At 44.8% G+C, this 26,114-nt stretch overlaps 1 protein-coding gene across 1 annotated transcript in view; it reads left to right on the top strand.

Annotated features, from left to right (window-relative positions):
- LOC147729256 (SH3 and multiple ankyrin repeat domains protein 2-like) overlaps positions 1-26,114 on the top strand; it is a 2,641,300-nt gene that overhangs the window by 856,419 nt on the left and 1,758,767 nt on the right. The window contains exon 4 of the mRNA XM_086959557.1: positions 4,742-4,924. The gene's annotated coding sequence lies outside the window, so the exon portion shown is untranslated. The remainder of the gene's footprint in view (positions 1-4,741; positions 4,925-26,114) is intronic.

Consider the following 26,114-nt stretch of genomic DNA (forward strand, 5'->3'; position numbering starts at 1 on the left):
AAATTTCCTTGCATTTCTTATGACCTCCTTTTCACTTGAGCACTAATTTCTGCACTTTTTCTTACTGCATCTGGCGGTAACTCCCAGCTTTTACTGTCTTTAAATTTGTGCATATAAAGAAAATAAATTGCAAACTATGTTGCCCTAATAACTTTGTCTTTACTTTGAGTACTGCAATTGTAAATGCATTTGGCTTTTTTGTATTTCTTCTCTTTATTTATAGGATTGGATTCCGCATTGAATTCAGAAGTATTTCATTTATTGCTTTGATTAAGTTGTGTCCAGGACCACTTTGTTGTTTATATCGATTGATACCCAGGTCGATTGACTTGCACTGGGTCTGACCCCATTTTTTCAATGGCTCAGTTCCATTACAACAACTTGCGTTCGGAATAGCGTGTTGGACTCGCGTTGGATTTTAAGTCCAACATCTTCCCTAACGATACACCGACTGGAGTTGGAACATTAGTTTAAACTATTCCAAAGTCCAGCTCTTCCTTAAAGCAAGTCATTGTTAGGACTTGCGTTGTAATGGAACTCGTGGTAAGGACACATTAGTGGTAGTGACATCTACACATAAGCTCTTCTCACCTCCCCCTTATGCCTCTCACCGAATAAGTGAACAGCACCAAGAAACCGTCCGGTGTATGCCGCGCTTTATAAGTAATTTGTACATTACATTACATTACATTACATTACACTGCATTGTTTAGCCACACGTGGTTTTAGCATGCCTGGTAAAAGATGCTATTCCTCCCGGGGTGATTCGTATGCTTTATAAATTGAGATAACTTCAACGTAAACCCCCCATCTACTGTCTAACTCCATCCTGACCTTCTCTAAAACCTCTGTGAGACGGATCTTTTGGACTCTCTCTTAGCACCACCCAACTGACAGCCTCTCCCCATGCTCTGCCTTACTCTTTCTCATACACACATCAGCATCGCTGCACGCCCCCCCCACTTTGTTTATAACTTCAGCACGCTGCACCATCTCCAGCGACCCTCGCCCTGCTCACTCTTCATGAACTTTTGGGACATGGGATGTGTTCCTGGTACTGATGGTATGGACTGCTAGGGCATCACTGTGGCTGAACTCTCTCTCTTCCCACCATGCTCTGGCATCCACAACGAGGGCACTTCAGTAACCCAAGATGGATGGAGTTAGTAGCAGTTACAAGTGGGACTCTGTGGTTCCTCTTTAGAAATGAAGATTTAAATTTGGTGCTGATTTCCCCAGTTATTCATGCCTTTTCCACAGACTCTCATATGCAGAGTCCGCCTGCTCTCTACAGGCGGCATCTCTGGGTGAAACTATAATAGAGCTACGAATCTTGAAACGGCTGGAAGCCTCTGTTACCAGACAAATAAAGATTACCGGGAAAAATAGTCATGATCTCAGTGTGGTCTCGTGAAACTCCATCTCCACATCAACCTAAGACTGGGCTTCCGCCTTTGCGGAATTTCTAGTAATAAGAAATTGGGTTACTGGTTGAGAGGGGTGAAACCCTACCCAAACAGCAACCCCAGTCCTTGTCAGGGTGATGTACATGTAAACCTCAAATTAACCTGTGGTCTGGTACCTCAGCACAGAGCCGTCAGGCTTAAAACAGAGGCAATGTGCAAAGTATTTGTGCAGCACTACAAACAGTAATAAAGTGGAAACATAACACAAGAAAATTCTCACACCAGATCAGAAAGATAGCGTTAATTTTAATAAATAAAACAAGACCAAAATGATAAAAATATGACAAAAATCCAATCAGTAGTACTGGAAATAGGGAGATTTTAAGATTTCAGTGAAAATAGTGCCAAAAAACCACAAAGACATAACCTTGGCTATCTGGTCATGCGCGACTACTACAAAGTCACAAGTTCAGGACGACCATGATGGAGCACAGGCCAGCTACAGGGTCCCACTTAGGGTTGCTGAACCCAGAACATTAAACCTGGTTGTAATGCAGGGTTCCATGTTGAGGATGTGTCACGCAGCAGAGGTGATGCAAAGTGTAGACAAGGAGAAGCATCACACAGTGGCGGTTCTGAGGAACTGCAAAAAGCGATGACATGTCCTATCATGGAGATGCGTCACGCAGCGGTAGTTCCAAGGGCTGTGTTGGGGGAGATGATGTCCTTGTGTGGAGATGTTTTGGATCCAATGATCTGCGACGGCAATGCAAAGTCCATGCATCTGAGAGGTCTCTGCAGCAGAGACAGTGCCGTGGTTCGTAGGATGATGAGTCAAGCAGGAAAGGTGATGTGCTTTTTCTATGAGAGATACACTGCTACTCAGAGGAGATGAGTTTGTTCTGCTGGATCCAAGGATGGGCTGGCAGAACACCTTCAGGCCCACTTCCAAGAATCCAGGTTTGGGATGGGACCACTTGGTAGGGCATGGCCAGTTGCTGAGTTCAAGGTTGTTGGTAGCCAGTTATGTCTTCAGGCTTCTGCTCAGGAAGCCAGCCAACTAGCCCTTGGAGTCACTCTCGATTCCAGGGTTCAGAGGTGGAGATCCAGCCCTTCCAATCCAGGCAAGCAGGCAGCAGGGCAGCAGTGAAGGGCAACAGTCCTTCAGAGCAGCGGTCCAGCAGAGTAACAGTCTCTGCAGCAGTAGTCCTTCTTACTGGCAGAATCCACAAGTGTACAGAAGAGTTGGTGTCTGAGTCCAATATTTATAACTGGGGCCTCCTTTTAAGTGGGAGTAGCTTGTAGAGATTTCTCTTTGAAGTGAAGAGGTTTCCTGCCTCCTATGCCCTGGCTCCAGACTAATACAAGGGGTATGCAGCCCTTTGTGTGGTACCAGAACACAAGCTATTCAAGTGTAAGCATTGCTGTGCCCAGCTCCGCCCTTCCATCCTGACAGTGATGGCCCGTACGGGCACAAAAAGCTCTATATTGTGTGTGGCTGTCTAGAAGTAATACACAGAGCTCAGCTGTGGGCCATAACCAGTCATGTGACCCAGACACGTTACAGGTACTAAATTGCAAAGGTAGAAAAATAAAAACTTTCTAAAAGTGGCATTTTCAACATTTTATCTTAAAATCCTACTTTACCATACAAGATTATTTTTCATTACAATCCCAAAGACACCAAACAGCAACTAGTTATTCATTCCAATTTGGAAGTGATAGTTTATTAAATGCAATAAGAGAACTTCAGTTTTATCCTATGGGAGAGGTAGTCCTGGCAGTAGTGAAAAACAAATGTAAGTGTTTTTCGCTACCAGGACATGTAAAACTCAAAAGTACAAGTCCAACTTTTTAAAGGTTCACAGAAATGACGCCACCATATTGAGGTCAAGGCGAACGTATGTGCTGCGATAGACGTATCAAAAAGTCTACAGGCTTCCAAAAGAATACAGTGGGGATAGGATTCCACTCCCACTATACAGCGATATTCTTTCATCATTCAATTACAAAAGTGATAAGGTGTGATACCTGCACCGTCTGGTAAAAACGGACCAGAAAGATTTGCCACTAATTGATATGAATCAGAAGTTTTAATAAACCGAAGGATGGAACTTTATAAAAGAGGCCTAATTATTGCAAGGACCTTAGAATAGGAATATCAGTTCTTTCATTGAACATCAAGACCGATATAAATGATGTTTATAGGATACATTTAATAATGTTATGAAGAAAAGTGACTGTGGAGCGATAATTGTCCTGAAGAAGGTGGTTTCTGCCAATTAAGCCAAATTTGCCACCGAAACGGGTCGACGCCTATGTTTAACGAGAATCCAATAGAACAAGGATGATTAGATAAGAAATATCAACTTCTTACAAATCAGTCCCGATAAACATAAAGTGTATTTGGATCACGCTGATTTCTCAACAGAAATTTTTACTGTGATTTGTTTTGGGTCTATGTTTTTATCTATGTGTTTATAGCATTTAAGAGTTCTGTCTAGGACTGTGTACCACATTATTTGTGATTTTTGTTCATTGTTTTACGTATATTCATTTTACCTGTTTTGATATGTTTTAAATGATTTTATAGAATCAAACTCCTTTTCTAATAAATTAGTGTAAACACTAGATTTCAGCTATGGGATTATAACTTTGTGGGTAATTAGTAACCTAGGTATAGGACTTCCAACTGTGGTAGATGTGAAGGAGCCTAGAGTGAATGGTGAAGGGTGTGTGGAATTTACCTGCAGGGAGTCTTTTCTCTGCTTATTCAAATTTTTAAATACACTGTACCGTGCTCTCTCGGGTATCCAGGGCTTACCATAGGGGTGACTTATAATATTAAAAAGGTAGATGTTGGCCTGACAAAGGGTTTATTTTGCCAGGTATAAAACTGCACACAGGTTGCAATGGCCGGTGTGGCCATCTCTAAATGGCTGCTCAAGTGGGTGGCTCAATCAGTGCTGAAGGCCCACTAGTAGAATTCCCTGAGTACATGTAGTCGCAATTTACTAGGGACTGATAAGTAAATTATATATGCCAATTGGGTGTAGGCCAATTTTACCATGTTTTAAAGAGAGAGCACAAGCACTTTAGCACTCTTAAACAGTGGAAAAGTGCACAGTCTTAAGGGCTATAAAAACAATACAGCAAAAATAGTTATGAAGGCAAACAGTTTGGGGATGACCATACAGAAAGGACCAAGTCCAGCACTGGTATCTCCTCTTCTGTCTCTAAACGATATCTCTCTGTCATGCTATTTCTTAGTTTAGGTATTTCTAATTCCTCTTCCACCGTGACACTCACATCTTCCTCTCCTTTCCTTTCTTCAGAGACTCGCTTCAAGACTGGAAGACCAACACCTTTCCACTACCCAAGACTGGATGACTTCACGCTCCTGAATGCTTAGCCTTGTCAACACCGGGGTCATCTGCTTGGCATCCAGTGCATTACTGTGTGATAAACCTCCTCTCCCTCCTCACAATGATCTGAACCAGACAGAGATATATTCAGTGGTAAGTCATTCAATCAATCATTTAATTTAAATGTTGGTTATTCAAAATTAAATGTAATGCAATCAACACTGCATTTTATGGATTTTAATTTAGTTGACTCTTTAAATGAAAATTAATGCAATGGGAAAACAATTAACCAGAACAAATCATCACTGAAAGGACTTCACTGACTGCCGGTCCTCTGTACTCTTCATCATGTGTACAGAGGGAAAATCTTAACCTATTAGTCCCTCACTAGTCACCAACTAGGAACCTTAACTCATCGGTAGCACCTCACCTCCTAATGAACCTCTAAACAGTACTAACACAAGGTTTGGTCCCTGGGAGTCTAGGGTCTTGGGTTATGGCATGCCCTTAACTTAAATTTGAAGGCCAAACCATACTAGATGTGATGCAGAAAACAGCTGGAAACAGTACTAGTCCACCTCGGTTGTGGTTCTTCAGTAGAGTAGTTGCCTCTGAAGGTCCTGGGAAGGTACTGGCTGACCAATGAGCCCCCTTTAAACTTGACTTTTTATTTTATTATCTTTAGTTGTCTGAAGTCACTGAAAAGAGACTAGATATCATCTACAAAACTTACATTTAAATGAATAAATGCCTGCAGAAAGCCACTTGGCACTAATCGAATGAGCTTATAAAAGAGACTGTTGAATGAGGCTAGAAAACCAAAAGGATGTAGTTTATTCTAATAATGTGACTCTGCACAGATATTCAAGCCGTCAATTCAATGGAATTTAAAAGGATGGAAAGGTAGAATGATGAGAAATAATGTGTAGGATTTATCACAGGCAAAAGATTGCAGAAGAGTTGAAAGTTGATAATATCAACAGAATGCATATAGTGAAATTCCCATATTTTTTGGCCTTTGAAAATTTCCCAATTTAGCTTTGCCAGAGGTACTTTTTTTGAGCTAAGGGTTTATGGGATCTACATTTTTCTGAAAAGCAATATTATTTTTCATTGTAATCCAACGTATACAGACTTTATGTCTAGCAGCTGACAGTTTGCAGAGTTGTTCATTGCACAATGCATTGTTTAGCACAAGAACAATAAGGACCTTGTGATATGATATGATATGATAATAGCAATTAATATAGCGTACAAATCACTCCCGGAGGCTTTCGGCGCTAAATTGTTTAAGGAGGGTGGGGGAGATTTCTAAAATAACCAAGTCTTCAGCCCTTTCTTGAAGGTGGTAAAGTCTGAGGGAGATTAGAGACGAGACTATAATTGGTTTGTTCCAGTGATAGGAGGCGTAATTATCTGCCCCTCTGTTTTTAGGTCGTATAAGAGGGATAGCCGGAAGCGACTTATCCGAGAGCATTATGCATCTAGAGGGCAGATATTGTTTAATCGAATATACAGGTATGCTGGGCTAGATTTGTGTAGTGCCTTACATTTTCTAATTGGCAGCCAGTGAAACGTCTGAAGAATAGGAGAGGAGGGGGAGCGAAAAGGAAAATTGCAAATAAGCCAAGTGGCAGTATTCTGGACCACTTGCAACTTGGATAGCAGGGTATCGTTTACAAGTTGCCTGTTAGTTTGTTATTTTTTTATAGTACTTGAATCCTAGGGGAAAACGCTCACTGGGCAGCTAGGTACTTACCAGGTAAGGGTAGTACCACAATATTTCAAGTTCCACATCTTAGAATGGCAGTAACATATAATTTTCCACATTTAGTTGCAGATCTTGGAGTCTTGCACTTTTTCCTTCACAAATCTGACAGGTTTCTCTTGCTGAAAAAGCTGTATGCTCCCTGTAAAAAAATAAAATTGTCAATGCATCCCTGTCACAAGGCACGATCCCTGAATGCCTAAAAGAGGCTCAGGTACCGCCTATATTAAAAAAAAAACACAGTTGACAGTACATATCTTAACAACTTCCGACCTATTTCCAGTATCACCACACTAGCCAAACTCCTTGAAAAATGCTTCCAGTCTCTACTATGTGCGCACATCGAAAATGTCAATCTCCTGGACCAACACCAATCTGGTTTTTGTAGTGAGCACAGCACTGAATTGTCTCTCATTCACGTGATGGATGACATCTTAATGATGCTTGATCGAAATGAATCCTGCCTCCTTATCCTACTCGACCTTTCCTCCGCCTTTGACACTATCAGTCATGACAACCTCCTAGTCGTTCGTGAGCATAGGATTGGCCTCTCTGGTCCGGTGATGCATTGGTTCTCGTCCTTCCTGCAGCACAGGTCCCAAAGAGTTAAAGCTAATCACTCACTCTCCCAGCCATCCCCAGTCACCATGGGGGTTCCCCAAGGGTCCTCCTTATCTCCCATTCTCTCCAATTTCTTCCTGGAACCCTTAGCTAATGTTCTAAAATCTTTGGACATTCGCTACCACATGTATGCAGACGACACCAACTCTATCTGAAAATCTCCTCCCTGGATGATATCACGTCACTCAACTCCAGCCTACTGACTACCCAAACTGGTTAACTGAGAACCACCTACTGCTAAACACCTCCAAAACAGAATACCTCCTCATTTCTCCCCCGAAACATACTCCTAAAATAGACCTCTGAATGAACCAACTCACCGCCTTCAGCTGCTCCCCCCACATTATTGACTCAGCTAAATCTCTAGGAATCCCCCTGGACAAACATCTGAATATGAAGGCCCATATTAGCAACATGTGCAAGGGAGCTAACCACCTTATGAGAACACTCAGGAATCTCAAACCTTTCCTACCTCAAGCAGATTTCAAGCAAGTGGTCCAAGCGCTTGTTTTGCTGAAGCTTGACTATGGCAGTGCTACGCTATGTGGCCTCCCCAAATACACTATACCCCTCCTAAACGCTTCATTAAATGCGGCGGCCAGATTGAGCATGGGCAATAAGCAAAATGCCAACATCTCCCCGGTCTTAAAATCTCTAAACTGGCTTCCCTATGCAGCTAGAATTCAACTGAAGAATGCCTGCCTATCTCACCAAGCCCACCACTGTAAAACCCCCAACTACCTTGCGCAAAAGCTAGAATTATCCAGAGGGGGGAGATCGTCTAGGAGTTCTAACTCCCTCCTCTTGAATTGTGGGAACTGAAGTCCTCAACTTTCAAGGACCATCTTGGAGCTTCCAGACCCTTGGAGTGAGTTTGAGACACTTTGGGACCCCTTGTGGAACTTTAGGAAGGAGTTCAAGAAGTTTGGAGAACTTTGTACCAACTTTGAAAAAAAGCTCCAGGGACAAGGACTGACTCAACCTGACAAGCCAGGCCGCCTGCCTTCAACGGCGAGCCGGCCAAGCCAACCAGGTTCGTCCCACTAAAAGCTCCATAGTTCCACCTTCCAGAGGACAGGGACTGGAGAAAATCTGAAGCCAGTGTACCCTAACCGGATCCGGCTACATGTGGAACATCATAAGACCCTGCGAGAAAAAGCTCCAGAAACGTTTCTAAGTCCGCTCGTAGAAAAGGTGACCAGGAGCAACCGCGAGATCCAAGCCGCCTGCCTTCCAACGCGTGGCGGCCTGGATTCCTGGGTTGTCTCGCTGACACAATCTATAAATATTTTCTAAGTCCGCTCCAGTGAAATTGACCAGGACCTCGTCACAAGTCAAGCCAGCGAACCCTCACTGAACCCGGACTGGGTGGGAGTCTCGACGGGCCTTGGGAAGAAAAGCTTCAGAAATGTTTCTAAGTGTGAAGGTAGAAATTGAGACCGGGACCTGCTGCGAGCTGCAGCCGCTCAGGGCTCCTTTGCGCCTAGCCTGAAAATTTGACTTTGCCCCGGTCTATCGCGGGCAGGTATCACAATATGGTATTATAATCTACTAAGTGCTATATTTTATTAAATCTTTGAGAATTCTTATCTCCAGTTTCCTACATTGGATTTTTGTCATTTTGGTGTTATTATAAAGATAAAAATATTTAATATTTTCATAAATTGGTGTTGGATTTTTATTATGTGTTGTGCCTTAATTAGTTACTGAAATGGTGTTTTATAATGCTTAACATACCTGTCTTTGTAGTTAAGCCTGTATGCTCGCAGCCACGTTACCGAGGGATGAGCATACAAATAATTTTCTAAGACCTATGCTGGGTCCTACCATGTGTTAGTGATCTTATTGCCAGTGGTAGACCTACATTTGCCCCTACCAATAACCCACTTTGAAACACTTGGGCAGTAAAAGGACTGGACTGAACTTTCAGCAATCTACTTTTGTGAGTTTCTCCAAGGGCTTGAGGTAGAGCTTGGTCCTTGTTCAAGAAGGATCAGGAACATCAAAGACTACAAGCCCTTATGCCCTCAGCACTGGGGACTGTGTGTTTTGTGCTGCGACAAAAGAAAAGTCCACGACGCCGCTGCCGAGTCAGTGTCCTGTAGACACCGCAGAGGGCACCGCCACAATGCCGCACTACGACTCTGGACTCACCGACGACGCCTGCTGACGCCGCCACCAAGCTGCTGCTCGCACAGCGACCTGTGGGCACCGTACTCTGCACCGCCTTGCTTCACGCCAATGCCTGGGCAGCGCAGACAGGAACGATGCAACACCGCACCGTGATCCTGATCTCACCGACAATGCCTGCTGATGTGCCACTGAGTTGTTGCTCACACCGTGACCTGTAGGCACTGCACTCCACACCGCCTTGCTTCACGAGACGCCTTGGCCTTCCCGATGCCGCCGCTCCACGCAAAGATCGACGCCGCTGTTTGCACCGTGGTTCAAGGGCACCCCTCTTAAAGTTACATGACGCACCGCCCTCATCCCTCAACGCAGCCTTGGCCTACCAATGCCGGCACCATTGACTCCTGTTCATTAGCCGACTACAGCGCTTCAGCAACGACAAAGCCGCTGCTTGCACCGTGACTGCCAGTACCGTGACTAGCACTGCCTTCATCTCGCACCGCTACCCTGGTGTCACCGGCGCCGCCACCGAACTACTGCTCGCACCGTGACCTGAGGGCACTGCACACGCCACCACTGCACTTCACACAGCAGCATCCGACGCCAGCACTCCTGATACCAACAGAAAGGAGCTCGACCTGCAACGCGCGTGACTACAAGGGCCTTGGCGTCCTACATCTCTAACAGGTACTGTTTGCGGGTCGTCCTGACACCGTAGCTGGTCTGTGACGCCGCGACCAGTCTAAACTGTTTGGATTTGTTTGCTCACGACGCTGTGATTGCCCCAGACGGAGCTATCGACATCAAGGAACTGTTTTTAAAGGTATTTTGATAACTGTAGATTTTGAAGTACTATATTGTGGATTCTTATAGTTTTTGGTCTTGTATATATAAATATTGGCTATTTTTCTAAACTGGAGTGATGTCCTTTTGTAGTGCTTATACTGTATTACTATTGTTTTTGTGAAAATGCTTTACACACTGCCTCAAAGATAAACCTAACTGCTAATGCCAAGCTGCAAAGGGGGTGAGCAGGAAGAAAGATCCCTACTTGGACAAAGGTGCAAGCCCTTGCCAACTATAGACCCCCATTTCTGACACTGCCTTGCGCTGTGTATGATGGCATTTTTCATGATCAGATGTGCACATCTTCCAGCAAAGTAGCTCATCTCAGTAGCACAGGTATTGCACAGGCTACTGGTCCATTGTAGAGTTATTTCAAGGTACTGCAGGTTCCAGGTGGTAAGCCCACATGTTTTCAGTTTTTCCAATACAATTTAAAAGAATTTGCCAAAGAGTAGTAAACAAGTTGGATGTATTTTTCACTAAAAAGGCTGTTTCCCCATGACCAGTCATGGTCAGTGTCGGCGATCCAGGACATGTCAGTCGGCAGATCTGGCGCTTCCAGTCTTGTGCTATGTTTTTTTTTTAGTTCTGTTTATTGCATTTTCAATTTAAACATTGGTACAATCGTAGGTACGGAAAAGACAGACTGAGAATATATAATAAAAAGAATCAATATGACAGGCAAGTCTCGGAGGCGGCAATTGTCAGGTGCCATCAATACATCTCATATGACATTACATTACTTCTCCTAATGAGTCCATGGCACAATAATCACACTCCAGAGTCCATTTCATTTGGAAGTCCTTGCATGAGCCTCAAGACATCAGTAACCGGTTTAGTGGCAGCTTACACATTCATATAGGTGCAGTAGTCCGTGAGCATTACCAACATGACATATAATCAGCTCAAATATTGCCATATCCCATTATTTGAATTGGAGATATATTACATTCAAAACCCTCACCCTGTAGCATCGTCATTGTCATACAAGTTATCATTGTCTCGCTGTTCCGAGTTGGCTAATAAAGACACTTGTAGTGAAGCCCATATGTCTCTAGGCCTACACTTTATGGGATGTGTCTCGGCATATACATAGTTCTGTTCTTGGCAGTATATAAGATCAGTTAACCAATTCTTTAATTTTGGTGCTCTCCCCCTGCCCCAACGACATGCAACCCTGCGTTTCGCAAGTAATAGAGCGATGTTAAGAAATTTCCTAGTGAGTTTGGGTGTCTACAGCGTGTACCCCAGTAGCATAATGAGTGGATCTCTATCAAGTGCACCCTCAAGCATTGTCTGTAGAGCTGCATGCACCTGGGTCCAGTACTCATATACCCCAGGGCATTCCCACGCCAAGTGGATAAATCCCGCTCGTCTGCATTACACCTTTCGCATATATCATTGTCTGACAATTTAAGTCTCAGCTTTTTAACTTGTCTGTAATAGAGACTCTGCAAGAATTTAAAGTGAACAACCTTGAGTCTGCAGCTAGCTGAAATGTTGGCAGTGGTACTACAACAATATTTCCATTGCTCTTCAGAGATCTCTTTACCTTTATCTGCACTCCATTGTTCGCAAGCCTTACTCTCAATGCCTTTGCGTTGGACCCTAATGGTACTGTATATACTGGAGACTATATGTCGCCCATCCATGGAAGTTAGCATGGTATGTAGTGGCAATACTGTCTCTGGTTCTTCCGGAAATTGTGGTAGAATTTTTTTCAGTACCTGTCTTAAACAAACGTAATAGAAAATGTCTTAACGGAGTGGGTTGCATGTCCGGAAACATCTGTTCTCGAGTGCGAAATTGCCCATTCAGAAACAGATCTCCCCAGTTTGTGACCGTAAGGCATTTACACATCATGTGAAAAACCGTTTCTTGTAGCAGCTCTAATTGGGGATGATATGCAAGTGGCACGCATGGCGAATATAGTAAGGTAAGATTCAACAGTTTCTTAATTCTCCTCCAAGCGTCTATTGTGCATGTCACTGTGGTAAACGGTGTCTCTAGGGCTTCGACAGGGCCGTGAATAAGGCCAGGTAGGGGAAGGGGTCGTGCAACCCAATCCTCCACCGCTAACTGTGGCATATATGGCGTTGGCGCCATCCAATGATAGGCGTATTGCGCCTGCGCACTCATATAATATACTTCGAAATCAGGAACATCAAATCCTCCTTTGTCATATGGCTGAATAATGACGGACCATTTCAGCCTTGGTTGCTTACCTCTCCAGAATAATCTAAGAAGTTCCGATCGCAGCGTTTTAAAAAAATAAGCATCCGGATAATAGGGGATATTCTGGAAGAGGTACAAAAAACGAGGCAGTATCACCATTTTAATGAGTTATGCTCTGCCCGCCATGGAAAGTGGTAATGATAACCAGCGTGTAATATTATCAGCCAGCTTGGTAATTGCTGTACCATAATTCAATCTGATTGTCTCTTCCCTAGCCGTAGACACCTGGATTCCCAAATAACGAAGGTGAAAGCTGCACCATTCCAGCGGGTAGTCCAACTTAAACTTCGACACTGCAGGGGTTAGTGGGAAAAACTGCGATTTGTTCCAATTTATTTGTATGCCCGATATATGCCTGAACACCAGGAATTCCCTCAACAAGGGATTCAGATTAGATTGAGGGTCTGTGACATACAGTGTCAGATCATCAGCATATAAATACACCCCAATTTGCCGTTGAAAACACTTAAACGCACTCGCCCTATGAAGTTGTCGGACTCGACATGCTAATGGTTCGATCGCAATAGCGAAAAGTAGTGGGGAAAGAGGGCACCCCTGTCTTATGGCCCTGGTGATGGATAGCTGAGTGGACAACCCACCGTTCATAAGAACTTTGGCAGTGGGTCTCGTATAAAGCAGCTTAATCCATGCTATAAATAGGTTGGGAAACCCCATTCTATGTAAGACTGTAAAAAGGTAGTTCCATTCAACTGATTCAAATGCTTTCGTAGCATCCAAGAATATAGCTGCTACTGGAAAGTCGGGGGCAATAGTTTGAATTAGAGAAAAAAGGGTGCAAAGATTATGATTGGTGGACCTGCCAGGTACAAATGTACATGTATTTATATAGCGCAAATCACCCAGCGTGGTAGGTATCTAAGCGCTTTCTTAGGGAACCCGTCCTGGTATTCCCCTGTGAGATATCCACGGCAGGGTATCCACAAGGTGAAAGCCAGGCATCCCACCGCGAGGGGCCGTTGTGGAGATTAAGCAAGCTATTGCCCAGAGTCGCAGAGTGTGAACCCGTGAGTCGAGTAGGCACCGGAGCGAGAATTATCGAGTCCGTGGAATTTTTTAGCCCAAGACCCGTCGAGGCGGGGAATTGAACCCTGGTCCAGGGCCAATCTCAGCTTCCGGGTCTGCCGCCTCTAACCCCTGAGCCACACTTCTCCACCCCTGAGCCATACTTCTCCACAAACCGAGCCTGATCCGGGAGTACTATCTTCGTCATCAAGAGGGAAAGCCGGGTCGCCAGCATCTTAGCTAAGATATTTGCATCACAATTAATACGTGATAGTGGACGGTAAGAATCACACGCTCTGGGGTCTTTTCCAGGTTTTAAAAGGGAGGTAATCACTACCTCGCGCATTGAGCAAGGCAGTATCTCTACCTCCTATGATTCCTCAAATACTTCCTTTAACACAGGGGCCATAATGTCTATAGAGCATTTGTAGAACTCGGCAGGCAACCCATCAAGCCCAGTTGCTTTGCCGTTCTTAAGTGACATTATTGCGTCTCTTATCTCGTCCAACTCCAATGGAGCACTAATAAATGTTCTATGTACATCACTTAACCAGCACAGTGCTACATCATCCAGGAAGTCTCCAAATCTGACGTCCCCAGCTTGCTGTGTAGTGTACAATTTCCCATAATGTGCCATAAACAGTTCTAAAATCCCCCCGTGTCCTGACATTTCCCACCATCTGAGTTTGTAATCTCCAATATGTGTGTACTAAATCGTGGATTCCTTGTGACTTTCGCTAATGCTCGGCCTGGCCTCTGTCCCTCGCAGTAGCGCTGCGCAATCCAGTGTTTACCTGTGAATTTCGCCTCCCTAGCGGCCTCTACTTCGTATTCCGACAGCTTGGCCCTAAAATCTTTGTGTATACTCCCATTGGCTCCCCGAGTCATCTGTACCTCAAGTCCCCTCAAATCCTGCTCTAATATCCGTATAGTACCTTGGATGTCTCTCAGAACCCCAAAACTCTTAGATATGCAATACCCCCTGATAGTAAGTTTGAACACTTCCCATATCGTTTCTACACTGTCTACTGATCCTTTGTTCCTAGGAAAAAATGCTGCAATCTCCTCGCCCAATTCTGTTTTAAAGACTTCGTCTAACAGTGCTGTGGGTTGAAGACGCCATGTGGGTTGTGGCCTCCCTTAGCCAGGCAAATTCAGCTGTACCAGCACTGGGCAATGATCAGAATACGTCCTGGCTAAGTGTACAACTTTTCCCAGGTCCGCACCCAGACCACGTGATAGGAGGCAGTAATCCAGGCGAGCCCATGTGTTAGAATATGTCGTGAAATGTGTCCCTTCTCTGTGCTTAGGGTGAACAAATCTCCAGCTGTCAATCAGTCCACCCTCCTCCATAATTCCCTGCAGCACATCCCTGGCTCGTGTGTTGTATTGGGTACAGCCATCAGATCTATCCATCCCTGGCACCATCGCTACATTAAAATCCCCTCCCCATATAATGTGCATCAACCCTATGTTCACCACCCTACCCCATAGTGTCGTAAAGAATTCAGGCGTATCTATGTTTGGAGCATAGCAATTGAAAATTGTAACCGTGTCAGTACCGAGTCTGCCCCATAGTCCACGAACCGTCCCTCCGAGTCCAACAAGTCCCCAATCCTCTGAAATGGTACGTACTTGTGTATCAAGACTGCTGTACCTCTAGCATATGAAGAGTAAGAAGAGAACTTCCTAATTGATGCCCATCTGCTCGCAAATGTGTGATTGGTGCGTGGAAGTAGATGCATGTCCTGCAGTAATGCTATTTGCACTTGGTGCCGGTCTAAATACGCCAATACATTCCTGCCTTTTCTAGCATCATTCAGCCCTCGTATATTCCATGACAATACGGATATCTTCGATGGCCAGTCATCACGTGACATTGCTGTACAATTTGTTATAACATAGCAATAGAAAAAAAAAAACATTGCCTGGTCTCCTACAACTTATTCCTGTCTAGAGATGTGTACCTGTACCAGAACTCGCATAATGCTAGAACACGCCCCCCCTAGTCCTCCCCTCCCACTGACATATCCCTAGCATGTCAGACCGTCCCTTCCCATCCCCTCCCCTCCCTGAACATTCCCAAGTCAATAAACAATTGGGGAATTCCCATCAGGGCAAACGCCCTAAGTGGTACATTTAACTCCCTGCTGTGACGCCGGGGACCGCTTGTATGTCGCAGTACCCCAGATCCAGCATGGGCATCCGAAGATCAAATAGTAAAGAACAAACTAACTGAGAGAATCACTTCACATGCTACCTCCATCTTCTTCCCTCCCAACTAGTCAATTTCTCAATATCATACATCAGCTAGCCCTGTATAACATTCGCCATATATACATTATTGTAGGCCGCAGCACAAGGCCATCCTGTCTCGTCTTACAGTTTTTATTCAGCAGTCTCCGCTGTGGGGCACATTGTGCTCCGATGGAAATCATATTCACTCGACATCTGACATCATCGTTTCTTCCAGCTCCTCTGGTGTCAAAGACTCCATCTTCCTGCGCTTCAACATTTTAAGGAATTACTACACTGATTGTGGCGATGTATGTATAACTTGCCGGCCCTGATAAGTGATTCGCAGCCGTGCTGGATATAATAGCGCTTAGTCCACCTATTCCTGTCGCAGTTTTTGTTTTACAGCATTGAATTTTTTCCGTTCCTCTTTTACCCGCACTGTAAAATCAGGGAAGATGGTGAAGGCCACTCCCTCGTAGTTGAGTTGTTTCTTTTCTCTGGCAATGCGTAATACCACATCCCTGTCAGGGTAGTTTAACAGGCGTGCAATTATGGGACGTGGAGGCGCTCCTGGTTGTGGCCCTAGCGATCTATGTGCCCTTTCCACTATGAATTGCGCAGAAAGGGCTCCTTCTCCAGCAATCGCTATCAGCATTTTTTCAACATATAGTTCAAGTCGCCCCGTATTGGTGCTTTCTGGCACGCCTAGGATCCGTACATTGTTGCGGCGGCTGCGAGCTTCAATGTCCTCGTTCTTCCCATCTATGATGTGCATAAGTTTATCCATTTGCGTCATTGCTGTTTTTAATTGTTCTGTGACATCTTCCGCATCCGATATGAGCTGCTCAGCTTCCTTCAGCCTAGTATCATGATGGTCCAACTTGCGTGCAATAGTATCCATCCGGGTCGTTAGCGTGTCGACCTTACCAGCGATGATCGCGAACCCTTGCCTCATTTCAGTCAGTATGGTGTGGAGATCGCTGGCTGTGCCCAGATCACCTTCTCCCATCTCCTCAGGTGCTCCACTCGCCTCCTCTGCTGGTGCCTTTTTTGAAGTGGTCTTTTTTGCCTCAAAGGTGAGGCGAGGTTGCCTTACATCAGGGCGTCCCATGTTTCCGTGAGTTGACGTTGCACAGTTTATTATCCTTGGCACCTCACACAGCGTTTCAGCAGACACCAACAGCGCACCAGACGTTTTTTCCAGTCCCTCAATTATGCGGAAGGCCAGTAGCCCACCATGCGTGACACAACTTGCAGACGTCTAGTAGTATTTGTGCATTTACCACCAGTGAGCATGTGCCGTGTACAATCGCGGCGGGAATCGTCCACTGCCTCGTGTGCTAGCAACCAGTTTGTATCTGCTCGCGGCATTGTAGCGAAAGCGGTAGCCCCACGAGTCGAGGCCAACTCACCCTTCGACGCTCGCGCTATGTGTGCCTGATTACAGACATCCTTCTCATATGCATCACCTCCTGCACGTTCTCTTTCCTTGCGAGCAGTCCACCGCACAAGAGTAGTGTACCGGAGTTCTGGCACAGTTCTGACGGCCACTCAATCCACGCGCTCTAGGTGCCTCCTGCCGATATCCACCTATGGCCAGCCTGATTCGCAGTGTCGTATTTCTCACCAAGCATTTATAACACCAGACCAGTAGAACCATAGGTAACCATCACATAATGACACATACACAGAGCGGGCACGGGCAGCAGTTCTCTGCAGTTGAACGATGGCCAGTGCAGCCGCGGCCCACAAAGGAACTTCGAGCAGCAAGTTCTGCGTAGTCCTCGCCGATCACCAATGAGGCAGCCGGCCCGTGTAACTCGCCGTTCAGCAATCAGCTCTCTGCACGTATTTGCAGTGGACGTTATGATTTGCCGCTGCTGCCCCCATTATTGCGATTTGGATATAGTCTTTGTCAGCTACAACCGCGCCATTAACAGGGTCTGCGTCCCGTCCTCACAAAATGGTCGCCTCCAGTGATCGCGCCTACAGCCGGTAGGAGACGGACGGTCCCTCCTGCAGTCTTATCCACGGGACGTTTGGCTATTTGCTCTGGATGGGGAGCGTTACGCTGAGCGACTCACCATTGCCGTCTTCATACCGCAACACCACACTGCATATGAGTCGCGTCTTCCTCCGTTATGCGGCCTACCGCCCATGGGGGAACCACGGCACTCGCCTGACTGTTGTGCCCGGCTCCCCGCAGCGGCCACCTTCCAGCGTCCTCTCGCGGGCAGTCTTCACCCGCTCCCGGATCCGTAATAGCCGCCACAATGCCTTTTCTTTTCCGCCAGCGGGTGCCCCTCACTATATACTCATAGGGGAAGCACGGAACAGCATATCAGAGGATGTTAGTGACAGGTTAAATAAAGTTTATTCCGTTGGATTGCGGGAGCCTCACAGAGGTGCGGCCATTCTGCTCGTGCGCCACCTAGCGCCCCCCCAGTCTTGTGCTATGTTGAAATTTTCCGACATGAATATAATAAGTTTCATTATTGTGTCTACCCTGACTGGTCACCTTATGAATACTAAGGTGTCTAATTTATAGCAAAAATATCTGCCTCTTGCATGTTCCAACACCCCATTTATAGCGCTCAGTACCTCCCTTGGATACACTTGCAGTTGGATTGAACCTTACTACAAGTGGCTACTATTTGCTCTGTCACCTCAATCTCTTCAGCATTGTGTGGACATGACCATAGCACACTCAGTTCTGTGAGTGAATAATACCAGTCCATTATAGCAGCGCATAGCATATGTCCATAGTAGAAACAAGCACTGCTCTTCAGAATGTCTTTTGTACCTCACACAGCGCGACATCTAACATACCATCTAGATACCTCTCATATGGTCAGGTTCCTTTTGCTCTTCCCTGAAAGCGTTGAAAGACTTTACTATGGGCACCTCCCTAGTTCCATTCTACCAACAACCTCCCACCATAGAACTTTCCCAAACACAACCCAGTGTCTCTGCTCCCACCTATGCCTGTAACCTCAGCAGACTGCACCACTTCCCCTTGATCCACGCCCTGCTCAATCTTTATGAACTCTTTTAGAAATGTGATGTCCTCTTAGTAGATATAGAATGTGTAGTTTGGGTATCACTAATTCTGGACTCTCCTTTCTCTCTTCCCACCATGCTGAATGGCTCTACTCTGCGCCTCACTAGGAATTCCCTGTGATCTCTCACAGTAACCCCACCTCGCAAAGGATAATACCCTTGCCTGTGGACCTAATAAGGCCAAGGTATTGTCAAGAACTGACCTCAGAGCAGCGATAAACAATGCAATAGGTGAACAGGACAGCAGGGAGAAAAAAGGGCAGCCTCATCACTTTTCTTCGGACTTCTTGATCCCAAATGCAGCTGACCTTCTCCCATTCATGCCAGAGCCCTCCTAGCACGTTTAGTTCCAAGGGAGGAAGATTCATTTCTGTTCCCGATAAAGGAAAGTAGAGCTCTAGTAAATAGGGGTGAAATCATGGGCCTGTCTGCACTTTCACTGGGGGAAAAGGGCTTAGCCATCTCAAATATAGGGTGTTATTTTTCTTATTACAGTAAAGTGAAACAGGATGTTCTGCAAAAAAAAGAGGCCAAAATGGGGTGAGAAAATAGGCATGATTGAGTTTAGAAAATTGCCAAATCACTGACTTGTGTAGTTTTAAGACTAACCAGAAAAAAGATTTCCTAGCAGTTGAAGACAAAGTGAGAAAGTCAAATTGTACACTGGGAAAAGTTGTTGAGGCTACACAAGGAGGTTCCATACATCACTGGCAAAAGAAGCAAGTTTATTCTACTTGGAGATTTTTTCTGCACTGACAAGAGGTTCAAAATGACTCACGGTAAGAGTACCTAGCCTTATGGTCCAGGGGCGGCCTTAGGCATGTGCAAGCTGTGCACCTGCACAGGGCCACCAAACCCCAGGGGCCACCACGCCAATATATATCCTTAATATAATAATCCTCTGAGGATGGCGGTCCATGGCAGGGTTTTGGCGGCCTCCGGCTCTGTTCCACTTCCAAACACCCTGACCCCCCCCCCCCTTCTTCACTGGCATCTGCGCCCTGCCCTGCCAGGACCCTCTCTACCGGGGCCCCCAACCTATGCTCCCTGCCCAGGGCCGCCATAAGCCTAGAGCCGCCCCTGTATGGTCCCATGCCTGGCTACAGCTTCCAGTCTTGCCCCACTGGAATATTTGGAGGACCGTGGCCCTTGGACCAAGGTGAGGCAGTAAATCCAACACAGCAATAAAGCAACCTCAGCGGCTATGAAATCTAGCTATGCCCCACTTGGAATTTTTGGTGCCAAAACCAACAGCATTAGCTGGAGCTTGACACTGACATTTGCTTCTTGAAGGACCCTCCCTCGCCCGCCATGGAAATTGTACCTCTAAAGGTTTCTAACTTCCATTTTAGAGACTTTGTGCCTGATTTAGAGTTTGGCAGGCGACCAGTTAAGGTAATGGAGCCCACTACGTACTCCCCTTTGACTACCACTCTCCAAATTTAGAGAATATGGGGACCTAGTTTTGTGATGACCATCATATTTATTGATGGATGTTGATCAAACATTTTGTTTTTCAAATACAAAGTCCCAAACTGAGAGTTTATTTTTGAAAAACATCCAAGTAATGAGGACTACACCCATGGAGGTTTTCCCTCAGTGTGGGGGCCATTATTTTATTTTTTTCTGTCTGTGGCTGCCACATTTTCCCTGGCCGTGAAAAATATCAAAAAAGTACATCAAACCATCTGCTAAATCGGGTGGGCAGTGTGATGCCCTTACTCTGGTGGCCCACCCTCTCTCTGGCCATCAGAGTCAGAATTCTGTTGACTCAGCCTACTATAGCACTGCACACGGAAAGTGATGGTATGTCTCACTAGCAGTCGTGAAGGCGTTCCTAGGGTTTGAAGGACAGGGTCCTCCATCATGTCGGCAAAGTTCTAAATGAATCCTGAAGGCGAAATGTTACTACTTTGCCAAGGATAACTCACATTCTGATGATACTCAGCGTGCCTGGCAGCAGTTTACCTGTCTAAGTTCTCCTTAGTACTGCTTTTATACAACTTTTATAAAACTTTGCAGACAATTTTATTTGTCCACAGTAAGTTGACCTCTGAGTTTTACTATGTGTACAAACAATCGGGAACTTTCTACGTTATATGTATGTTCTGCTGTCTTTATGTCAGCGGTAAGTGTTTCTATGGTATGACTGTAGTCCTTCCTAAGCCTGAATCTCTCAGTGAAAAATCTGTCCCTTCATTGTGGCTTTGAGTGCATCTCCGAGTGTGACTAAATTGAGAAAACCCCCTAGCTACCCCTCTAAATCCTCATCACATTGTTCTGCAGGGAAACTAAAAGATACCTCTGTTGAATAGTTGGAGGCCATTAGAACCAATTTGTAAGTAGCAAAAAGGTGAGCTATTTGTGAAAGTAATAACCGGTCGTGATAGCAAAATTATACAAACCATTTTGGAGAGTTATTTGCGGACACCGGATTGATTATTCTGTGTTCAAGAAAGTTATAAATAAGAAAAAAAGCCAAACAGCGCAATGCCCCAACCATGAGCGACTGGTCAAACTAGACCAGGACATTGGTACGTTTTTAGGCCAACCGCAATGGGCATGGGTTACCTACAAAGTCTAGGTTGATCCTTTTCAAAGAATAACCTTCAGACTCATAAAATTTCAGAAAAGGTAGAGTACTCTGCGGGCAAGGCTGCAAGCTAGATCCGAAGATAGACTCATGGATGGTGGGTTAACAAGTGACGAGGTCTTGGTGAAGCCATTGAAAAAGGCAGAATGAACTCGGAGTAGGAAAAGTCCACCGTTCATGCCTAGGGAACAGTTGAAATTGATCGGATACTATTCTGCATTAGGCCAATTGATGATTTCTACTTTTGTACCTATTTTTTTCTGGGAGTCAGATTTCTTCAGCAGGGCAAGGCTGCAGGCTGTCGCCAGAGAGGGATGCACGTCAATAGATGCCGGTTGGTGTTTGGCCCCTGAATCGGAAGGTCAAAATTGATTGTGGAGGCAGCTCCTCTCTCCCTGAGATGGTACCTGGCTGGCTAGCAGGACAATAGAGGAGGCAGGCCCAGAAGTGTGACACATCTGCATGTGATAGAGCAGACCCTTTTGAAGATAATTAAGTTCCTGTGCACGTCCCAGATAAAAACTTGGCTGTTCTCCGGATAGTCCGCTTCCTATTTTAGGCTCCTGTTTTTTACTGTTATGTTTTCCAGCTCTTTCTTTAGGTCTGGAGCACAAAGCGCCGGGACACTCCTTTGGAGTAGCCGTTGCGCTATAAAAGTCCCATTTTAACATAACATAACAGATGGTTATCCTATCAGGGGAAGAGAACATCTCCCCATACTCAAGCCCCCTGTCTCCGGTAAATTTGTAAAAGTAACATTTGTAAAATATTTGTTAGAAATCTGATTTTAAGAATGAATTAGATTTGTAATTTTTATTTTGAATAGTTCAACAATTAACTTTTTATTTGGTTCCTAGGTCCATTTTTAATAAATTATCCTAAGGCATTCCTATGGAACAGTGAAACAGCTAAACCTGCTACTGTGAAAATAGCTTTTAGGGGGAACATCCTTTACAACGCAACTTTTACCACGCAGTGCCTTTACGACGCAACTTTTACAACGCAAACCATTACAACGCATTGCGCTGGGGGGGCACTCTAGGATAGGGAATAGGTTTAATGTACTATCCAACACCTTCCCTACTATCCACGGGGACTGGAGTTGGAATAGTTCACTATCCAGCGCCCCAAAGCACTATGCGTTGTAAAGGCATGCGTCGTAACAACCGCGTTGTAAAGGCATAAGTGGTAAAAGCATGCATTGTAACGTCATACATCCAGCTTTTAGGGCATTGTCCCTGTAAGGACATGTTTCACAATAAACGTTTACATGTTCTACTTATGAATTTCCTGTACCCTGCCTTGCGGGCATTTAAGGCTTACTTAGATTTGAGATTAATATTTGAAAGGAGAGTAGTTTAGTTCTGTCCTATCAAAAGGGGTTATTTTGACTGGTCACATTTGCAGTTTAACCCTCCATAGTCAAGTTACTTGTGGCAGGTCTGTAACTTTAAATTTATTGTGACTTTGTGGTGTTAGATATGAGCTGCAGTTCACTAGTGACATTTGAATTACAGGTCCTGGGTACACTTGCTGTCATATGACAGGGATTTAGATGGAAGTTAAATATGTTAATTAGGATTACAGACAATGTTGACATGTTTTAGGGGTCTGTGCACATTTACCGATGCCTGGTTAGCAGAGTTCTAGTACACAGAGCCAAAAAAACAGCAACATCATGTCCAGAAAATGTGGGTCATCACGCAAAAAGGGGCTTCTTCCTACACACAATAATGAATATGCATTTTATGTGTTTTAAGGTTTTATGTACAAATATGGGTTGTAATTTTTTGATACAGTAGCACTTTTGTGAATCTCTCTGATGGACTTTGAATACAGGAATAGATGCTTGCAAGGAATAGCAGACCTTCTCATTCAACACATGGCATTTTTCTATTTTTTTAAGACAACAGGGACAGCTTCCACTTTCCAAATGTGTTACCACCTCCTTTCAGGGCTTGGTAATTGAGCAATGGCTTGTATCTTTAGTTGTGGTCACAAATCATTGATACATTACATGACCACTCACAAAGAAGAGGAGGCACCCATTATCCATCTCCTACCTTTGAAATCTGGTGTAGGTCACAAATGTACTATGGGAGTAAAAAAGGAAGTTTGTCTTGGAAAGTGCAATGTATTTCTGAGCATTGATTTGTTGTCACAAAGTTGGTGAACTGTATTTTTGTTTCAATTCAATTCAAATCAAATTATCTTTATTCGGTACTTAAAAAGATACCATTAAAGAGCATGAAAAATACATGCATACAGTTTTTTAAAAACAGTTAAAAGAATTTTTTTTTTTTAATTTTTCAGATAAAAGAAGTTCATGTATAAAAAGAGTACATCATTCATTCAGTGGGGGTCTCAGACTGGGTTCGGATCAGAATATACAGTTATTTCCCTGGTGTTCCTCAGTCTTATGGAAACTTTGATAAAACGTATGACACATAACAGAGTGTGTGGGTCTGATGCTTTTTGCAAGAAGAGGAGGGCTGCTTTGGCATGCTTCAGTTTTTGATTTTTCAGAATCCTAACTAAAAACTTCTTTCTTGGCTCTGAGTAAAAAGGGCATAATAAAACAAAGTGAAGGGTATCATGCGGAGACCTAGTGTCGCAGCCGCAGGAACCCTTCGCCTCTACCGTAAGTGTGAAACCTGCAGAAACTGCCAATAGGTGGTGAAGTAGATTCAAACGGAACCTAGTCATATAAAATCTTTCCTGCGCATTATGCATTACCGCTAGGTATGGTTCCATTTTGAAATTTGTAGATACCACTGAGCCATGTGCCACCACCGAGAGTTTTTTGTTTTCAGTGAGTGCCCTCCTTGTTGATGCCCATGCACTGAATAAGTTTTTGGCCAGTGCTTTATTCTGTGTGGTCATCAGCTCTGGGTCAAAGAACAGGTCTTTACAGCCAATACATTCCAAGGTGTCCTTTACATATTTGAGCCATGGGATTTGTTCCCCTTTATCCCGGCTCAGGCAATCCAAGATAATCTGTCTGCTGAGGCAAGCCTCTGGGTTTGTCCAAATCCTGATCCAGGCCATGATAGGTCGAATCTTGATTTTGTCCTCAATATAGAGCTCGCCCAGTTCCAAGTGAGTTATATGTGCGGGGGTGCTCTGAGGAACCTTAAGTAGTTTTTTAAAGAATTTATTTTCATCAGCTTGTATCTGCTGTACATGGTTGGTTTTGCAGCCCCACACTTCTGCTCCATATGACACTTTAGCACAGGATACGGCTCTGTATAAATTTAATATCTGTTCCGGGGACCACCTGCCTAGCCTCCTTCCGAATGCCATTATAGCACCCGTTGAGGCCACCAATTTGGATGCGTGTTTTTCCGCCAGATTCTTAAATTCCAATTTCTCGTAGAAGAGAACGCCTAGGTAGGAGAATGACTTGACTCTTCCCAACTTATGTCTACCTATGCTGTACGAGAACGTGTTTTTTGGGTTCCGGCCTGTGGTCATAACATAAGACTTTTACAGGTTTGCTGAACGGTCCAACGAGTTCATGAAATTTACAAACCCATCAATTAGCTTTTGTAGTCCGAGTGGGGTGCGGGCTAGCAGCACCGCACGTCCGCATAAAGGAGGACGGGTACCGGACGCTGGCCAATCTTGGGACAGTCCACACCCAATTTCATAAGTTCTTTGTCCAGGTTGTTTATATACAAAGAGAATAGGAAAGGCGCTAAAATGCAGCCCTGCCGCACACCACTTGTGCAGGGAAATGGTTTGGTCTTCATCCCTTCGTTATTGTAGCGAACTGTAGCCGTAGTCTCCCAGTGTAATGCCTTCAGAGTATCTACTAGTTCGTAATCCACCCCCAGAGAGATCATCAGGGCCCATAATTTCTGTCTATTAACGCGATCAAAGGCCGCTGAGAGATCCATAAACCCCATATGGATAGTCCCCTTAGCTGCAATAGTGTATTTGGCTGTGAGGAGATATAGGTTTAAACATTGATGTGTTGTGGATCTCCCTTCTCTGAATCCATACTGTACATCAGTTAAAAGGTGGTGGTCCTCTGCCCAAACTTGTAGGCGGTTTAAGATTGCACGTCCTAGAACTTTGGCCGTAACGTCTATCAGGGAAATAGGACGGTAACATTGGGGGTCGTCCCAGCTGCCCTTCTTATAGATTGGAACAATGGTTGCGGAGGACCAAGAGCGAGGCAGTCCTGCCACTACTGCCTCGTTCAAAACCCTGGTGAGAATGGGTGCCCATAATTCAATGTTACTCAAATAAAGGTCGGGAGGAATGCCGTCGGGCCGGGCGCTTTATTTTTTGACAGCCCTTGAATAGCTGATTTTGTTTCTCCTAGCGAGAACTTTAAACCTACAGGTGTTGATGGTTTTGTCCCTTTTTCTTGTGGTGAGGTCCCCGTATGGTTGTAGAGACTACAATAGTGATTGCGCCATTGTTCAGGGAGAATGGTATTTACTATGTCCGGCCCTCTTGGATCTTTAAAACATGGGTCATTTATGATTTTCCAGAAAACCGACATGTCACCCCGCTCTGCTGCTTCCCTTAAGTCCTCCCATGCTCGATTTTGCAGGGATTTCTTGCGTGTTTTCAGGGCTTTTTTATAATTGGATCTGCGCCCTGCTATCTTGGCTTTATCTTTCGGTTGGTCAGTGAGGCTTTTTTTTTAGATCTTTCAATGCCTTAGTACAGTCGTGGTCAAACCAACGTGGGGTCAGGGACTGTTTGGATCCTGTTCGGGGTGAAGATTTCAGCAGAGTGTCTACAAGTTTGGCAATTTCCTCAAAAGCCCTAACCACGATTGGGCCGCCCATGTTTTCGTCCAGACATATTTGCAA

This window comes from Lissotriton vulgaris, chromosome 2_2 (assembly GCF_964263255.1).
Source record: "Lissotriton vulgaris chromosome 2_2, aLisVul1.2, whole genome shotgun sequence".
NCBI lineage: Eukaryota > Metazoa > Chordata > Amphibia > Caudata > Salamandridae > Lissotriton > Lissotriton vulgaris.